This window comes from Telopea speciosissima, chromosome 1 (genome assembly GCF_018873765.1).
Source record: "Telopea speciosissima isolate NSW1024214 ecotype Mountain lineage chromosome 1, Tspe_v1, whole genome shotgun sequence".
Lineage (NCBI taxonomy): Eukaryota > Viridiplantae > Streptophyta > Magnoliopsida > Proteales > Proteaceae > Telopea > Telopea speciosissima.
This window is the reverse complement of record NC_057916.1, coordinates 40,023,382-40,030,985: the sequence shown is the minus strand read 5'-3', so window position 1 is coordinate 40,030,985 and position 7,604 is coordinate 40,023,382.

The following is a 7,604-nucleotide window of genomic DNA, read 5'->3' as shown; positions in this document are numbered from 1 at the left end:
AAATATAATTCATGACATCGGTTTCTTTCAAACACTCTCTCCAGATTGACCAAACTTCTTAACCCAAATCAGATGTCATTATCCCGAAAAATAAAGATAAAAAACTACATCGCGTGTCACAGCCTTTTTTATGTGTTTTTTGGGGGGTCAATCTCACCTTGATGGCCACCACTTCTTGATCACGTAAGGTGCCTCAATCCAAGAAACTAGTTTTTTGTATTTTTTTGACCTAGTCAAAGTCCTTAAGTAACCATTTTGATTCTCACAGATATTTTTTTTTATTAGTGTCAGCAATAAGCCTCAATTCTTTTATACATCTTATCAAATTTAATGATTCCTACCCCCAAAAAAAATTTTCAAATTTTATGATGGAAACTTTGAATTATTAAATAATTGATTTTATTGACGCTTTCAAAGTTTATTAAATTGGTTCTTTTCCCCATTTTAAAATGTAACGGGTCAGTTTTCCTTCACCCAAGTAGAATAAGGTATTTTCTTTACCAAAAAACAAAAAAAAAAATAAAATTAGAATAAGGTATTTCTTTTGATGATGGCCATGGGATGGGGAATCAAAAAGTAAGAGGGTATTTTCAGAAATTGTCATATATAGAGGAAATTTGTGGATTTTCCTTTTCTTATGGTGGAGGAAAACTTTCTCCTGATGTTAACATCTAATTCATCTCTCTCCTCTCAATCATTTTTTTTGTGCAAAATTAATTAACCAACCAAGAAATTACATTGTCTAGAACAGATATGCTATGTTTGTCGTTTCTAACTCGGGATGCTAAATTATGAGCAACTGAAATTCTATCCCTATATTGTTTCGCAAAAGAAGTTTAAAAAAGAGCACTTTAGTTTGGCATAGGCCTTAGTCATGTCTATTTTGATAGCCACATAACCCAATTTATCTTTTTAAGCTTTAAATAATGAAAGATTTCTTAGGCCAAGACAATATTGTCAGTGATCTGTCGACCAGGGATGAAAGCCGCTTGAAGAGGAGAAATGAAAGAAGCTAGATGGCCCTTGAGCCAGTTGGCCAGGAGTTTAGCAATGACCGTATACGATCCATTGCAAAGACTGATTGGTCTAAAATCAGAAACCCTCACTATATTATCCTTTTCAAGAATAAGACAAACAAAGGTGTGGTTGCGAACGCTGGGGAAGGGAGAAAGAGGAGAAGAAGGATTGTACAAAATTCAAAACATCACCACATATTAAATCCCAAAATTTGTGGTAGAAACAAGCTTGGAATCCATCAACCCCTGGTGCCTTGAAAGGCTTGAGAGAAAAAAACAACATGCTTGATTTCCTCTAAGTCAGGGATAGATGTTAATGCATTAGCCTGTTCCTGATTAATGATTGGGTGAAATACACATTCTACAAAACATGGGTTAAGGGGATTGGAGGTTGTATAGATAGACTAAGATGATCAATAAAAACCTATGCAATACTCGTAGGCTCTTCTACCCTGTCACTATTATTATTAAGGATATAATGCAAGTGGCACCGTCAAAGATTTGTCTTGGCAATGGAGCAATAAAATCTTGTGTTTCTATCCCTATCCTTGATGTAAAGATCACGAGACTTTTGAAGCCAAAAGGTTTCTTCTGCTTCAAAAATCCACTTTTAATGGGATGCAATACACATCAAGTTCTCAGAATGAGAATGGGAGTCAACTTTATCCTCTACATAGCAAACTAGCTAGTCAGGGACTGTGTTTCATGTTTAAATTGATTTCGATGATATGACAATGGAAAGGAAAAGTTAATCCAAATAAAATATTTACTAATAAAAACAAAAAAAATGAAAAAAAATATAGGACTCTCAAAATGTTGAATTATATTCGAACGCGTGAAAATTTAATTTTCATGAAAAATCGCTTTGAAAATTTTTAGATATAGGGCCTAGAATTGATAATTGATAGGCCCCAAATATCTTTTCAGCCATTGTTGTGCATTTTAGATATAGGAAATTTGACAATTTTTTTCCTTCCATAAGTCAATTAGCATAACCCAACCTTCTATCCATTCAACATTTGCTTGTCTTCTTATGCTAATCAAGACAAAATCATTGATTCAGCAAATCAACATAGCATGCTCGGTCCAAGTTAGTAAGGCACAAGACAACAACTTATTGTTTAGTTAAGATTTCTTTTTCTTTAAGAGAAAGTAACCATCATATAAATAGGGGATGGGAACACAACACCAATGGAGACTTCCTTTATCTACGGATGAAGATAAACTTAGTCTTAAAAATAAATGAAAGAAGAGACACGAGGGGATTTGGATCCTGTCCAGTCATGGCGGAAGCTGGACCGTCTAACCCCATTAAACGACAGAAAAAACAAGGGTGGATTGGTCATTTTACATGCTGGACAGGATCCTTTTCGAACTCGAGGGCCATTACAAGATCCATAGATAGTTTCTGTCTTTGTTTGACTTAAAGAGCTAGATGATCAGTTAGCTTCAAATACAACCTATAACAATGTTAAAGTTTACAGAGTATTTTATCCCATTAGTGTGGCCCACACGACCAGATTCAAAACCAATGAGTTGCTCCTTATTCCATTGCTTTGTTTGGTAAGTGATTTGATTCTAATTATGGTTGATACTCATTTGATTAACAATTAACTAATTGAAATGGAAACTGAAATCCTAAGATTGTGTTGCTTTCTTTAATGGGGGAAGGCAATATTGGTTTATAAATAATGGACTCTAGGTTTCTCTCTGTGTAACACATTTTATGACTAAAACTGAAGGAAGAAAGAAAGAAAAACTCTTGAGTGTTGTTCATCAACAACCATTGGAGTTTATTGGAGATGGCACACAAAGGTTAGTGTTGCAATAGTATACCGGTAGTGTTGAAAAATATGTTTTCTTAAAGCTTCTGCTTGTATGTTTTGGTGATTCAAGATGTTCATAGGCAATATATTTTCTTAAAGCTTCTGCCGTGCATGCAGGCCGGCAGCAGTTGCCGACAGCCTCCCCTTCCTTCCATTTGCTGTTCAGAACAAAAATGAAATTTATAAAAATAAAAAAAAAAAAAAAAAGTAGTAAAAGGGGATTTTGGTTGAGAATGGTTCAGGTTCTCGTACGAAGAAAGGCCATTTTTGTACGGAGAATGCTTACACAGATGGAATCCAATAGAATGAGTGTATTCCATCTGTGTGTGCAGGAAGAAAGAAAAGGAGGGGATGGTTAATGATGAATGATGATAGAGAACTAAAGATGGGCTTATGAACTTTGGGTTTCTTTATTGATTTGGGCTTGAGCTTTGCCATTTAGAACGAAAATCTTTTATCAACTTTAAGGCCCATGTTTGAATTATTAAGTTGAGACCCATGATTTGTTTTATTGTTTTTTAGGCCCTAAAATTCAAAAGGACTATACCAGACCATAGGGACTAGCCTAGCTCTGACTAAATCAGACCCATAATTTGTTTTATTGTTGTTAGGCCCTTAATTCAAAAGGACTATACCAAACCATAGGGACTAGCCTAGCTCTGACTAAATCAGCCCAGTGCAGTCCAACCCACATAATTGATTTGAGCATGTTTATTATTGGTCCCAATGCGTCACCGGGTGGGAGGGGGTGAATCAGTAATCTTATTTTAAATGTTTGTTTTTTTTTCTAAATGTTTGTTCACTACGGCAATTCGTTGAACACTTGATATGCACTCAAATAGATTATGCACTCGGCAATTCGTTGAACTTCTCTGAGAGACTGTGAAAACCTCCTTCTCTCTTCTCTTCTCACCTTTTTTTTTTTCTTCTTGAAATTCGTGTTATTTTTAACTTTATTAACATTGCAGAACAAAGAAAAATTCACTAATTATGTGTACCTGTGGATAAAGAGAGAATGTTTTGAAGGTTTTCTATACGGAACACAACTAGGGATGGTGGTTTTATAAATACCTGCAAATGAAAATTATCCATATTCCTTCATGTGGGTGAGCTACCACAGGCCCGATGTATCGTCATCCTCCACTCCTGTTTGGATATTGCTCCTAACCATGCACTTCGATATCGATCACCTAAGGACAACTCTCCACTATCTGGTGTTTGATAATACAAATTTCATAATCATGTGGCGTATGATCGTTTCTATTGCTATTAACAACCTTTTTTTTACGAGGTTAACATAATATGTAAAAACTTTTTTTTTCTTATGGGGAAGTCTGGAGATTAGGAACTTAATTAGTATTATAACAATTTAGTCAAAAGCAATAAGCTAATCGTTCTTATGTGCCTAAAATATATGTTTTCAAACATTTGTGTCATGAAAATTATGTCAGTGGATGACAAGTATTATGTAATTTTGGTAAAAAGAGAAGAGAAAATTGGCTCTGTTAGGATCTTTTTTATATCATTTTTCATTTTCATTTTTTGATAATTTTTTCATTTTTTCATGTGTTTGGTATTATTTTTTAAATTTGTTTTTATGTAAAATAAATGAAAACACTCTCAAAATCATAGTCTACTATGGATTATGGCCAAAAGCGTTTTTTCTTCATTTGTTGTTCTCCAGCTCCTATCCAACTTTCCTGAGCGGTCGGTCCGCATTTGCAGAACATATCCCTCTATCCCATTTTCTTTTCTCCCCAAAAATCCCAATTCATTGAAATAGACAAAAGTGTCTATTACGGATTATATCAAAAAAACGTTTTTCCTTCATCTTTTGTTGTTCTCCATCTCCTCTCCAACTTTCCTGAGGGGTTGGTCCCCATCTGCAAAACATAATCCTTTATCCCATTTTCTTTTCTCCCCAAAAATCCTAATCAATTGTTGCTTCATCAATCCTCCATTTTCACTACAATTTCCTATACTCCGCAATTTCCTATATTCCATGGCCCTGTTTGAACTCCCAATCTCATAGATGTAAGGGTATTTATGTAATATTCATTCATATGTTCTAATATAATTTTACTTGTATTAAAACGCAGGCTGTGAGGGACAATCTAGTAATTAATTCATCTGACCTAAACCCTAGTTCTTTTATAAATACTAGCTGGAGGCAGCAACCTGGGTATTCCAAACTCGATACTCAGGGTGTGATGCTTTAAGCAACCTTGTGCTTAAACCCTAAACCCTAACAATCTTAAAGCATTAGATATTTTCTCTTGATCGACTTTGGATTTTTGGATTCACAATTCAGATATGGAGATCGGATTACGGTTGTGCGATCGACTTTACGATCGATTTTACAATCAGCTTTGGTGATCGTACGTGACTTCTGTAGAATTTTCTCATCAATTGTGCGTCATTACCCACTTGGAGAATTCCGATTAGTTGATCGATTTGTGTGATCGGCTTCGGCTTCGACTTTGATTTATCATTCACAAGCAATAGATGTTGATCGATTTGGTCTCGGAATCACTGTTTTGATCGATTTATGGTTTCTTAGCTTTTGCTTGAAAAAACGAACCTGCATAATGTTATAAAGTTTTATAATCCCAAAACTTTTGATCGATTAGTTTGAAAAAAAAAAAAAAAAAAAAACCAAATAAGTAGGGAAGCATTGATTGCTTTGAAAAGAACTTTTATCTTTATTCAAAGTTCATTCACAGTTCAAGTTTCTCTCTGTTTTGATCGTTACTTTATTAAAAAACCAGAAATGCCAAAATCACGTTCGCAGAGTACGTTGGCAGAGAGCTATCTTCTCTTTAAAGTTTTTTATTTGATTGAAAAAATAAAAAAAAGAAGAAAATGACAAAAGAAGAAAAGACAAAATGACATCTTTTTAATTTGATTTATCAAACCTCTTTTTGGGTTCGATTACTACCTGCGGACTGCGACCAGTGCTAACCGTCAGCGATCAGCAGTCAGCGATGCCCACCAGTTAGCATTAGCATGCACATCGCAAGCGTCAATGTTGTTGCACCGCCATGATTTTTCCTTCGTCGCTTAAATTTAGGGTTTTTCATCTCAGATGTGATTGTTCCTTGGAGCATTTATTTTTATTTGAATTTTTTCTTGGACATATAAACAAATCACATACTAATAGAGAAACATATTGTTCTAATTGAGATGATCAAATTGGAAAGCTCTAGTAGCTCTGAGTTCAGTTCTTGAAAAAAGAGGACTCAGTTTGGACTGAAGTATCTCAATATTTTCTACACTGTGGTAAATACATTTTCTGATTGCACGGACCTAATTGAAGCCCAATGAATAAGTGATGTGGACTTTTGCAAAGACTACCTTTTGAATTGCCTGTCAGATAGACTGGCAGAGACCTATAATAGATATGATACTGCAAAAGAGATTTGAAAAAACCTAGAAACTCAATTCAAAAAAGAGGAGAACTATCAAAAACCCACTTGGTTGATAAGTTCATGGATTTCAAGTTTAAAAAAGACAAGGAAATACTTACTCAAGTAACAGACTTTGAAAACTTGAGAACAAAACTGAACCAAAAAAATATCCATGTTGTTGATGCATTCTTAGTGGGTGCAATTATTTTTAAGTTACCCTCGACCTGACATTCCTTTAAAACTGAGATGCATAAGAAGAAAGCACAAGTGGAGCTGGATAATCTCAAACGGTTCATTAAAATCAAAGATGAGAACAGAGCAAAGAATAACTTGGAGATGGTGAAACAACAACAGGCATCTGCCAATTTAGTTTCACAACCTAAGAAAAATCCTAGGAAGTCCAAGCCACCTAAGACAGAACCCCAACAGTTGGAGGCCAAAAAGACTAACTTTAAAAAAAAGGACAAGTGCCGCAACTGTGAAAAGTGAGGTCACTATACATCTGAGTGTAGGGGTCCTAAGAAAGGGAATATTGACACACCATAGAAGAAAGTTCACATGATAGTGAACAAGACTGAGCCTACTAACTTTGTTGCCATGGTTGGCAAGGGTAAGGGGTTGGCCAATACATCTTCAGATTGGTGGTTAGACTCTGGACCGACTTATCATGTTTGCAATAGCAAGAACCTGCTAGCTGATATTTTTCAAGTAGCAGAGACGATCATTGTTGCAAATGGAGACGTTGTGGAAGTGATTCAACAAGGGACACCGAACTTGGTTCTATTATCAGGTAAAATACTTACTTTGAAAAATGTTAAAGTCTTTCTTGGTTTTGAAAAGAATTTAATTTCAATTGAAATTTTACTTGATGCTGTCATGTCTATTATTTTTAATAGTGGTAGAGTAATACTGTCTATTAACTCTTTTTATTTTGGATGTGCTTACAATTTGAATGGCATGTTTAGATTGAGTTTAGCTAATGAGACAATAAACCAGATTAATCATATTTCACTTGATCCCAAAATACTACACTGTAGGTTAGGACATGTGAACTATAGAAAAATGCTCAAACTAGCTAAAACTCATAATTTACCATTAGACACTTTAATTAGATTTAACAGATGTGAAGTGTGTGCTCAAATCAAAATAACTAGAAAACTTTTCAGACCGATTTCTAGGAGCACTCAATTTCTTGAACTTATACATTCTGACATTTGTGACTTTAAAAGCTACACAACTAGAGGAGGTTGGAAGTATTTGATAACATTTATAGACGATTTTTCTAGATATTATCATTTATACATGTTAAAATCTAAAGATAAAGCATTTGAAAATTTTAAAATTTTCAAGAATAG